The sequence below is a fragment of the Pollicipes pollicipes genome, unplaced genomic scaffold (assembly GCF_011947565.3).
Source record: "Pollicipes pollicipes isolate AB1234 unplaced genomic scaffold, Ppol_2.1 Scaffold_3087;HRSCAF=3621_pilon_pilon_pilon, whole genome shotgun sequence".
NCBI classification, from domain to species: Eukaryota; Metazoa; Arthropoda; class Thecostraca; order Pollicipedomorpha; family Pollicipedidae; genus Pollicipes; species Pollicipes pollicipes.
This window is the reverse complement of record NW_023596225.1, coordinates 43,134,965-43,146,750: the sequence shown is the minus strand read 5'-3', so window position 1 is coordinate 43,146,750 and position 11,786 is coordinate 43,134,965. Positions and strand designations below refer to the sequence as shown.

Sequence of the window (11,786 nt, the reverse complement as noted above, 5' to 3'; positions counted from 1 at the left end):
CTCCCGCCGTCGGTTCATCGTTTGTATACCCCTGTACCTTAAGACCTTGGTCTTAGTTCTGTTGGCGCCGTGCCCACTTTTAGTCAGACGTAATTTTCCATTCGTGCGCGTGAAGGTGCGGGGCCCATGCAGCGCCATCTGTCGAGCGAACTCCCTTGCCATGGGTGCGATGTTTCGACACAAATTCACTGCAATCTAACCTCCGGTAATGTGCAGTCAGCTTATAGGCAACGGGTTCAAACTGAACTAGAAACTTGCAGCAGTCGCCACACAACCCACAACTTGACTTCATTTCACCACACCTCCAGACATGGCGGCATACGACACCAGCGTCGATTCTCCTCTATCTCTAGAGAGTAGAGAGATCCTCTTCTCTCTCTCTCCATAGAAGCAGAGAGCAGAGAGAGTGAGAGAGAAAGACGAGAGAGAGAGAGAGCTAGAAAGAGAGAGAGAGAGAGAGAGGAGGAGAGAGAGGAGAGAGAGGCGAGGAGTCGCGAGGAGAGAGAGCAGAGAGAGAGAGAGAGAGAGAGAGAGAGAGAGAGAGAGAGAGCTTCTCTCTTCTCTCGAGCTGCGATAGAGCTCTCTCTCTCCTCCTCCTCTCTCTCTCTCTCTCTCTAGCAGATACTCCTCTCTCTCTCTCTTCTCTCTTTCTCTCTCTATCGATCTCTCTCTCGCTCCTCTCCTCTCTCTCCTCTCTCTCCTCTGCTCTCTCTCTCTCTCTTATCTCTCTCTCTCTCTCTCTCTCTCTCTCCTCTCTCTCTCTCTCTCTCTCTCTCTCTCTCTCTCTCTCTCTCTCTCTCTCTCCTCTCTCTCTCTCTCTCTCTCTCTCTCTCTCTCTCTCTCTCGCTCTCTCTCCATGGGTCTGTCTCCAGCAAACTGTTCCATCCGCCGAACCATGGCACGAATCTCTCGTAAGCTGTACGCCAGTCCGGCGAAGACGGTCTGGAGCATCAGAGGCCACCAGAGCCGTTTGGGGAATCGCTATTCACACGGGGTACGATCGATGCAGCTGTTTCGAGCGCCCACCGCTTCCAAGGACAGCCATCTCAGAGACGGACCTCCCGCCACCGACTGACCTCTGGCATTTGGGTCCCGCGAAGCAAGGCAAGGGCGTCGGCAGCTGTTTGGAGCATTTGTACGTAACTATTCATTCTTTGGCAAAGTGATCAGCGCCATTTCGTGTTGTTAGCTACAGGATCGCATCACAACAAGCACGACAGCTTCAGGCCACGCAAGCACCAGCACCCATCCCTCATTCCTGCGTTCCCTGCGTGACCGCTAATGGCAGCAGCCAATCAGAGGAGGCCGTCGCGAGACGTCCCGGGCGACCGTGTCATGCATGCTGTGCCGTGTACTGCCGCAGTGCCGCACTGTCACGTGACCACGTGAGTCCCCAATATCCGACATCGGTTACGTCTCGGTCGCGGCGGGAGGGGCACGGTACATGACGGGTCACGGGATCGGTGCGGCGCTAATGACTTCTTATGACTCACATGGGATCTGGTACTCGTAATCAGTAGCACCGTCACGTAGCAATATAAAGCAGTGTAAGAGGCAATCGTGCGGTGACCGGCGGAGGGAGCGGGGCTCTTCCGCCACACACGACATTACTGTAATACCTTATAAGGATCGCATTACACCGGTCACGCAACATAATGCATAACGACCCTGTATGCTGCAGGGCAGTTGGTGCCAAATACAGGTGATGCGTGCCACAGGTTTGGTAAGTGTCAGGGGACACCATAAGACAAGCGGCAAAAACGGTAAAACCCATAGACGACAAGTCCTTAACTATTCAGAACAGCTTCACCTCTATCCTCGAGAACCACTTATCAGCAGGATGCCCAGTTTTTTCCATTTTCGTGGGCGTCGGAAATCGCTAAACGTTGGCCTGGGAGGAGCGCTGCTTCAAGCCGTTATTTTACCACGTTTCAATGCAAGTGTTCCAAGGCTGCCGTGCCGCCGTCCCTCCGCCTCAACCCCCATCCCCCTTGCCATATTCGAACACCACACTTCCCTTTTTGGCCATGAACTTCCGAACTTTTTGCAGGTCGACCGTACTGGTTTTCTCCCGCAACGTAAGATTAGAAGTTGACGTCGGAGGCCCACTATCTTCCGGGCGGACATGGCCGGGTCTCTGTGACCGGAAGCAGAGCACAACATGCTGTCCAGAGTCCGCAGAACACAAAGAGCGGAACTGATAGGTAGCCTTGCAGCCGCCACGTATTGCACACACACACATAACCAGCTTACGTGTATCTGCGCCACCGGTGCTGCAGTCGCTTTACACAGCTTTACACACCCCGCTATGCACGTGTTGGCCTACTTTAGGCAGAGGCGTATGCATACTTTGGCCCCGAGGACATGCAACCCTGCCTTATTGATTTGTATGCGCATTTACGTGTGCGACTAAATGTTGCCTCTAAAAATTGGGGTAGACACGTAAAAATAATAAGATCAAGAGCACATGGCGTTTTAAGGTCATGCAACAAATCTGCCGCGTCCGCAGCACGCTCAACTTGTTTTACTGAAGAAAAAAACTTTGAATTGTGTCCCTCCTATCGCGAAATCCTGCGTACGCCCCCGACTGGTGGCGGTCTCCTCCCCGCGAACGACATGAACGTAACGATACTGAGGATCCCTGGACACAGCGGTGTAGTGGGAAATTATAAATGCGATAATATATGTAACAAATTGCACGAAATAACTTGAAATTGCCAAAATCTTCCAACTACTTTAGGGCGCCCAAGCTCACACAATACTGTCACCTAGTCCCATAGCTGGTACCAACAAAACAGTGTGTTCATACGCTTCAAAATTACACCATGTTAGCAAAGGCCAACGGTAAAGGTCAGGTCACCTTATCGGACACGATGAGTCTAATACTCTAGTGTGCATGACATATTGAAGTCATTGGTTCAAACTGTCAACCATGATACATCAAGGTTGGTAGGGTAATGATTGGGTTTTAAGGACGCGTCAACTGCCATGGCTGCTTGCGAGACTGGCTCTGACCTACAGCGACCTACTGACCTACAGCGAGACTGGCTCTGACATACAGTGATCTACTGACCCCCAGCGAGACTGGTTCTGAGGGACAGGCAGTAAAGACAATCGGTGAGGTACATCACAATAATCCGAAACGTGAATGAAAACTGGGAATAACGGGACGCAGCGGCAAAGATCGCCGTATAAGCCTTCACTGGTGGCATGGCTCAGCTCCCCCCCCCCCCAAAAAAAAATCGACGCGTCAAATCGATCATCGGTCAGATGCAGAGCAGGCAGTGTACCTGCCTGGCACAGCTGGGAGGCTGTTCCAGAAACTCGGATGGAACTCTGGCCCACGGCGGTCGGCGTGCAGCTTACCGGTGAACACGCGGGTGCGACATGGGACAACCACCGACACACAGACGGGAGTGACGTCATCATGTGGATCAACAGCCGAGCTAGCGGAGCCAGACACCTGTCTGAGTCATAGAAATCGGTCTTACCGAAGCTCTACGGCGTCCACGTTTCATAAGGGTTCAGCAGGCGAAGAGGTTCACTGAGGTAGCCTTTGAGAGTTTATCCAAAGTAGTGTCGTTCGATGATTGTCTGGAAGGGCCCGGCCACGGCCAGTCATTTCGGATGACGAAATCAATGAAACAGTATTGATGCGTGTTTTTTATGACGGTGAACGTAGCACCGTAAGATTGTACTACTGTGAGTGGATACTGACCACAACAAACTCACCTTTACGCTGGTCGAGTTTCATGCGGGAGTTGCTCTTGGTTTAAGCCACATCAAATGGTATTCGAGGCTTGTTCTACATAACCAGCATTATCCGCGTCCCCAGCCAATTACCGGTATTGCCATGGGTCAGACAGCGCTAAAATCGCTCAGCCTAATCACGAAATCGTTCCCATCCTCCGGTGCAACTAAGGACGCTTCCTTCATGATGCCTTCTGCCTCCCGTACAATTCCATCCGTCTCTCTTTCACTGTTTCACGCTTCACCCGAGTCCTCACAACGCCCAGTTTATCCGGGGTAAGCTGCATGCATCAGCCATGCGTGGGCTTAAGTGCCTACCTTGGCGAGAGCTTCTCCCGAGCGTCCGCACGAACCCCCGAGGGGTCCCTGCTCGGGGTAAGTCTCCGTAGCGCGGCACTCCCATATGCATGTCGTCTCGGCCCACCACTCTCCACTGCATCGTTCGTTCGACCTTGAAATGGTCAGCACTGGCCAGAACAGCTCTTAACCAAACTAAGCTGAACACATATTTCGTGAGCGTATATTGACATGTGAGCACGCCTGCGCCCCATTGTTGAGTTTGTTTGTTTGTTTGTTCGTTTTTTTGTTGTTGTTAATGCTGACATGTGCCTGCCTGCTCTCTCCTTTCTCTGCATCGGACAAATCAAGCCTAGTAAAGCACCTCGATCTTGTTTTTATCACACATCAACCAATTTAAAATAAAACTTTCTTGGAAGTGACGACCGATAAAACTGGCCCCTCACTTTGGCATTGCATCCGTCTGATGTTGGAACAAGAAGAATCGCCTTGCAATGCTTTTTAGTCCCTGAAAACAGGCCGCAACAGAACTGCAGCCTCATGCAGTAAAGTCTTGACAGGAAAACAGACTGGTGATAAACAAGTGATGTGGAAAACATATCGGGTGTTCAACAAAACCCCGAGCCCTTGTCTGCAAAGACGACTCACGCCTTTTGTAAGTCAATTACTTGCTGGCCACGGGAAAAATCGCATCAACTTACTGATAGCAGTCCACTTATCAAACCGAGACGTCTTTGTCCTAAGACTGGACGACCCTAGCAGGACATCCGAAAATTATGAATTCCAGCATTCTTTCTTGTCCATCCTAACATCCTTGCTTCAGCGGGATGATTTCAAACGTATTTCACTAGCTGTCCATAAGTAGACGCGTGAGACATGGCGCGGTCGGGGCGGGACGGACCAGACGGATGTATCCGTGAAGCGACTCGGCGACCGCAGGGTTATGGACAGCTGGTGGCAGGTGACCGACCGGCGACCGGCCGCTAGAAACGTTAGCGTCATGATCAGTGAAAGTTAGCGATTGCTACCGCATCGCCAGTCACGTCCAAACCAGAAAAATACATGCCTACGTAAGTCACTGCGACACTGCGCACTGACACTGCGCCGCCTTCGCGATGACTGCATGCACGTATTCCACACAAACCCGGGACACGTCTCGCGTAACCTGAAAAGGTACCACAAAACATTGATGGTGGAAAACAAGATACGCCACTGTGAGGTTCTCATTATCTATTCTGGACATCTAGCCAGGTTGCCGAACGACCGGCCGTGCACCATATCGGTCTGGTCATTGATACCGATTGATCCGGTGACGTCAGCCGGTGTTCTGTGTTGCCTGGGTAGAATCGCGAGCTGCAAAATAAGTCCGAAATGTTCGAGGAACTTCTACATCAACATGGTCGGCCACCAAACTTAATGTAAGGATCTTTATATGATTTGCAAGTACGATTGTCCTAACAATAGCCTTACTTGCTTACACGAACAATTTAAGGCTATCTATCGTATATTTTGGAACTGGACATACGTGACGTACTTATAATATGTAGCAGGAGGAATTTGCAAACTAGACTAGAAAGGAAATCATCTGTGCCGGCTGAAACCATGAAAAATCTTATCACCTACCGTGCTGGACTCCGCGCTTCGTAAGCGATCAGGAAGCTTAGCCCCATGGTCGGCCGTCGCGAGGCTCCTCAGAGTCCTGACCGCAGCCGGTCACCCCGTGGGCCAGCTGGAGGTCAGTGACCCGGGGGCGAGAGAACGGCCAGCACCACCCCGCTAATCTGGCCGCCCATCGATACTGGGCGGCGAACTGCATGGCAAATACGCATAGCGCCAAACAGCGGAGGGCTGCCGGGCCACGCCATGACGCGCCTCGAGTGGGGAGGGGGGAGGGGGTCGCGTGCGACGCACGCAGAAGCACGGACTGAACGCGCGCCGGGATGGGACCGATGGGACCGGGATGGGACCATGACGTACCCATCCGTAGACCCATATTCACGGGCATGTACCGATGGAGAGGACCGTCTCTTCAGCGGACGCCGGCGCGCACATAAACGCACGCTCTGTGCCGACGGAGCGCCGCTGCCGTGTGTGCCGGGGCGGAAGGCGATCGATTGTGTCTATACGACTCGCTGGGGAACGGGCCGCGCCACCCCTGTGACCACCACCGAGAACAGGGGAGAACGGATAGTGCGTTGCGCGCAGCTCTGACTTGGAAACCGCCGCCACAGAAAGCGTCAAGGACTCTTCTTATACATGAACCGGTGTTCGTTCGCGGCAAATTGTGCCGCACTGCACGTCTTCGAGAACGGACATTTATATCAGGATACAACATTGGACATGCACCCGACCGTCACTGCTGTATTTTTCTGCGCAATATTTGCTGGGCGTGGCTTACTCTGCGCGGTCCCTATTTTGGCCACCAGCCAACCAATCGCGGTAATCAAACAACTGGCCTGCCCAGTCTTTCTTTGGAAGGGAAAACGCGTTTTGTTAAATTAGCACTCATTCATGTCACAAGGGACGTGAAGCACGAATATCTGGCCAGCGGTGTCGCTTTGTCGTGTTCTGCCGTTATTTTGCATATTTTAGGGATTCGTTTCCAGAGAGTTCCGATTTTGTATCTCTCAAATATCGGGTGTATCGTGACGCAGGCAACAGCTGCAAATCCTAGCATTGATAAAAACAAAAAGTGATTTCTTGATCCTCAAATGATTTTGGGAGGTGTAGCCCGGTATTTCGCTGGTTACATTATGCCATTTTTGTCGTAAGTAGGGGAGATGCCGCCGCCCCTGCCACCCACGCAATATGATACGTGTTTTCGAAGCATTTTCGAAGAGGCTAGCTCAACTGACCTACACTTCGCACATTCCCAGCATAAATATCAATCACCGACGTAAAAGTTTCCTCCTACCTTGCAATAACTCAAAAAGGCCCGACTAAGATCGGTCAGTCGTGGTAAAAGACTGGCTCTTGCATCCCCAACTGCACTGCACCAACTTCTTTATATTTATCTGATGCGACAGCGACACAAGACGGCATGCGGTATCGTGAAAGCAGCATTTTGGGTTCAATCTTTACGCTTGTCAATAGCGATAGCCCCAACTTCTATCTTTGACACAATTAATCTAAGGTATTCTTTGAAGAGCACTGCAAGTCTCCAGTCGCATTCAGGTGAACTTTATTGTAGGACGGAGAAGTGAGGACCAAGATAGCCCTCCGCAGTGACATGCTGTTAAGGTCACAATATTGTCCTCCCGCCAGAGCAGGCGTCCGGCGGCCCGTGACCGGCACACAGCTGGGCGAGCCGACAGACGCGAAACAACATGGCGGCGGGCAGCCGTCCGGCGGAGAGCTGACGCCGGCGCCGGCTCACCTCTGTCGCACGGTCTCCACTCCTCGCCGCAGACTCTGCAGCCGCGTCGGCCGCTCCTGCGCCGCCGCCGTCTCGGGCACGGCGGCCGGCCGCGAGGCACCGCGCGTCGCGTTCGTCTCGGCCGGCCGGGCCGGCTCGCCGCCCCGTCCGTTCCGTCGGCGACCGTTCATCTCGATCGCTGGCGCCCGTGCGGACATCACGCTGACGTGAAGAACGCGCGCCTGCGTGCGGCGTCTCCGCGTGCTGCTCGACCGGTGCTGACCACACCGTTCACAGCATGCCGCCGCACGAATCAAACCGGGGTATGAGTTCGCAGTGTCACACTGGAAGTAGGCCACCCGCAGATTGCAAACGACCTCCTCGCCTGGGCTTCGCCGCTTGTGCTTGCAGTTTGCGGCGCACTCTTTACTCCGGTAAATGTGACAACATTGACACTACACTGGTCTGTCGTGATAGTCCGCGGGCTGCGATGCGTGACCGTGGCCTCAGCACACAGGCAGAGCTCGGCGTCGAACGCGCCGCCGGTAAACTTAAGCTCCGGCACTTGGCTTAGCTTAGCTTAGCTTAGCTTTAGCTTAGCGTTAGCTTCGGTACACCTGTGCGCCGCAGCGTCCTCGCCAGCACCGCGGTATCGCACCAGTGCGGACGCCGCCGGTGAACACCGGCCCTGTCACGGCAGCTGAATTGACACCGACGGAGGCTAACGAGCAACAGCCTGCTGTTTGTGCCCGGAGCCAGTCACGGTCTCCTGCAAGCTTGTCACAGCGTGCCACGGGCTCGGTAGTGTTTCTCGTAGTCGTCAGCGTTTCACCAGCTCCCCACACTGTCTTATCGAACACGGCACAGTGCGTCACGAGCTTGCCACGGTACGCCGCGGGCTTGTCAAAGTTCTCCGAGCTTGTCCCCGTGCACAGCAAGCTCTGCACAGTATAAGGCGAACCCCGCAGTGTCCCGCGAGCTCCGCAGTGTTCCGCGAGCTTTTCAAAGCAGGCGGCAAGAGCGTCACCGTTTTATCAGAGTATCGACGGCGCGTCAGTATACGGGATGATCTTCACTGTCCCCCGGTCACGCCACGAAAAGAGTTGGTTCGCCACAACACAGAGCGGGCTCGTCACAGTACATGGCGAGCTCGTCACAGCCTGGAGTGGGCTCGTTGTAGTTTGGAGCGGGCTCGGCACAGTCTGGAGCGGGCTCGTCGTAGTCTGGAGCTGGCTCGTCACAGTACAGAGCGAGCTCGTCACAGTGCTCGGCGGGGGCCTCACGGAATGCGGCGGGTCCGCCGCCGTCGGCCTGCTGTCGGCAGGGTCATAGCCGAGAGCGCGCTACACCTGTGAGCCGGGCCGATTCACATCGACAACTGCGCCCGGCGGTGCCGCACCGGCCGGAGTTGCCTCAGCTGACGGGCACCCGGGCGCCGGCGGCGACCGGCACCCGCCCGACGGAAATAGTCCGCGCGCGCCGCTGTCACGCCTGCCACGCGCACGGTGGACGCCGTCCACGCCGTCACACGCCACGTGGAAATGGTGCGATAGCGCAGGCGTCACACACCGGCCTCACGCGACCGTCACACCGCCTCACACGACCGTCACACCGCCTCACACGACCGTCACACAGCCTCACTCGGCCGTCACACCGCCTCACACGGCCGTCACACCGCCTCACACGGCCGGAAAATAGCGTTACCCTGACGTCGCTCAGGTTTAACAATGTATTCGTGAGCAAGGGCCAACTGGCGTCACACCACTTCACAAGGCCGTCACACGGGAACGGCCGCCGCGGCGTTCCACCTTCTGCCCTTGTCTGCACAAGACTGGGCCCTCGGTGGCGGCCACCTGTAATCGGCCCAAGCGTGCGGCGCCGTCTGCGGCTCCGACGGCCAACATGTGCAGCTGGGTCACGGCAGATAAGGCTGCGATAGACCCACGCTTCTCTTGGAGCTCAGGTGATAATGCGCCTTAGGGTTGGGCTGCGATAGACCCACGCTTCTCTTGGAGCTCAGGTGATAATGCGCCTTAGGGTTGGGCTGCGATAGACCCACGCTTCTCTTGGAGCTCAGGTGATAATGCGCCTTAGGGTTGACGGGTTCGGGTTGTCCTTGGATAATACTAGTGGCCACCCAATATGGATGTGTGTGCAGTTTCGAATGCTACTTGGTGGGTTTTCTGGCGATATGGTCTCTATCTTGGATGAAGACGTTCCTGGAGGCCAATACATCCCAAAAGTCAGGATACGTCGTGCACGATCGCGTGCCAGAGCTGCATCACAGGTCGGTGTGAAGTAACATGGCCGAACCCACAAACCTTTTAAGGCTTCCTGCGTAGGATGTTCCGGGACTCCTCACTCACATGGAATCTTGTGGGACAGCCGTTCGATCTTTTTGACGCTGCATTATTTCTGCGAAGTTTTAGCTTTAACATGAGCCCAGCCAGACGATCCTTTCAGATAATGGTACCACGATCACGGCTACATCTCACGGTGCGGTGATGTCGGCTGACAAAAAAGCAAGATGGCGGTGCTTCCGCTGTTTGGAATCTGTTCAGGAGGAAATGCCACTGTTTGGGTTGCGGCTTTCGACGCGTTCTCGATAACAGAGCTGAAAGACCTATGTTGGTAAACCTGATCTCTTTACCATTTGTCACTTCTTTGTGCCGCAGCGGAAGACCGTCGACGCCTGACTCAGCTCCCGCGAGGTCTATAACCCCCATAATTAGGTTATGATTATTAATTATTGTGATTAATTAATTTCATAATATAAAATATCATAATTATTATTATTAATATCCATTATCGCACTGCGATGCGTAAGATGCGCTTTATGAATGCGAGGTGAAGAAACGCAAACTTCCATCGTTCCCCCAAAATACAAGAGAATACCATAAGACCACTTTTCAACCAAGGGTGCGCCCAAACGTGCTAAAAGCGGCGTGGGGCTGGTTAGAGCGGACATGGCTTGACTTTGGCGTGATTCACGGGATCGAAGAGGAAGGCGACAAATGGGCGGCAACAGCGAGGCCTTCCTCGAACCGAGCCGAGGCAGACCTGACAAATGACCCCGGCAGTCTGCGGGTGAAAGGTCAATTCCAGAGTTCAGCATGGGCGGGTGATGAATTCACCTATTCGGAGGGGTGCTCTAACATATCACTGTCGTGGACTCGCAGTCTCAGTCAGCTGAATGCGTTTCGTAATAATAAAAAACACAAAACAATACATATACACTCCACGCTAGTCCTAACTCGGCCCTCCGGCCTGACTCCCGACACTCCCCGGTTCCCGAACTGAGAAATATCGACTTTGCCTTGCCCCTGACCAATCCCCGAACGTTCTATCTTCATTTTCCCGTCCTGACCAATCAGCGCATTACATGACAACTCAACAATACGATCCTGATCACGTTGCCACTGCAACTCATCATACCTGGCCTGCTTTCATTTTTGCGTCCACATAACAGCCATGTTCGCTGAAATTGGACCGGCCGCGTCAAGCACGTTCCCTACTGCAGTAACCGCTAGTGCTCTGTGCGACAGGTGTGAGCCAGATTAGCAATTAACGTCACTAGGACCGAATCCAGGATGAAAGCAGCCTAGTGCATGCAGAGAGGCATGCTTTGAGAAGTTCAATGCCAGAACATTGCCCAGACCGGGTGTTAACTATCTCCAAATTGCCATCGCTTCGATGAGAAAATTGTCGCCCCAGCCGCTTCGTTGAGAAAATTGCCGCCCCAGTCGCTTCGATGAGAAAACTATATCCAAGGCCCCCGGGTACGTGGCTGGAATGGATCCCAGTGTGCCCCCTTCGCTGCTTGCTCTCTTTGCATGTTCATGCGCATGCAGGCGTCAGAAACGTTCAGTGAATGCATATTTACGAAAGCCGACTGAAGTGAGCTTGCGTGATTAGACAATTCGGAGAGACATTTACTTGCTTGATGACCACAAGAGGGAAGTCATGGCAAGAGGGAGGTCCGTTGGAGGGGGGGGGGGGAGGGCTGGACACCGGGAGCGTCGGTGACCAGGGGAGTCGTGCCGGGGGAGGGGGTCTGTTGGCGGGACGGTGGGGGCGCCCGTGACCAGGGGAGTCGTGGGGGGGGGGGGTCTGTTGGCGGGACGGTGGGGGCGCCCGGACCAGGGCGTCGTGCCGGGGGTGGTCTGCTGGCGGACGATGGGAGACCCGTGACAGGGGAGTCGTGCCGGGGGGGGGGTCTGTTGGCGGGACGGTGGGGGCGCCCGTGACCAGGGGCGTCGTGCCGGGGGGTCTGTTGGCGGGACGGTGGGGTACCCGTGACCAGGGCGTCGTGCCGGGGGGGGGGTCTGTTGGCGGGACGGTGGGGGCGCCCGTGACCAGGGGCGTCGTGCCGGGGGGGGGGGGG

At 54.7% G+C, this 11,786-nt stretch overlaps 1 protein-coding gene across 7 annotated transcripts in view; it reads left to right on the top strand.

Annotated features, from left to right (window-relative positions):
• Nucleotides 1-11,786, top strand: part of Piezo (piezo type mechanosensitive ion channel component) — a gene marked incomplete in the record, with an annotated part of 141,676 nt that overhangs the window by 35,865 nt on the left and 94,025 nt on the right.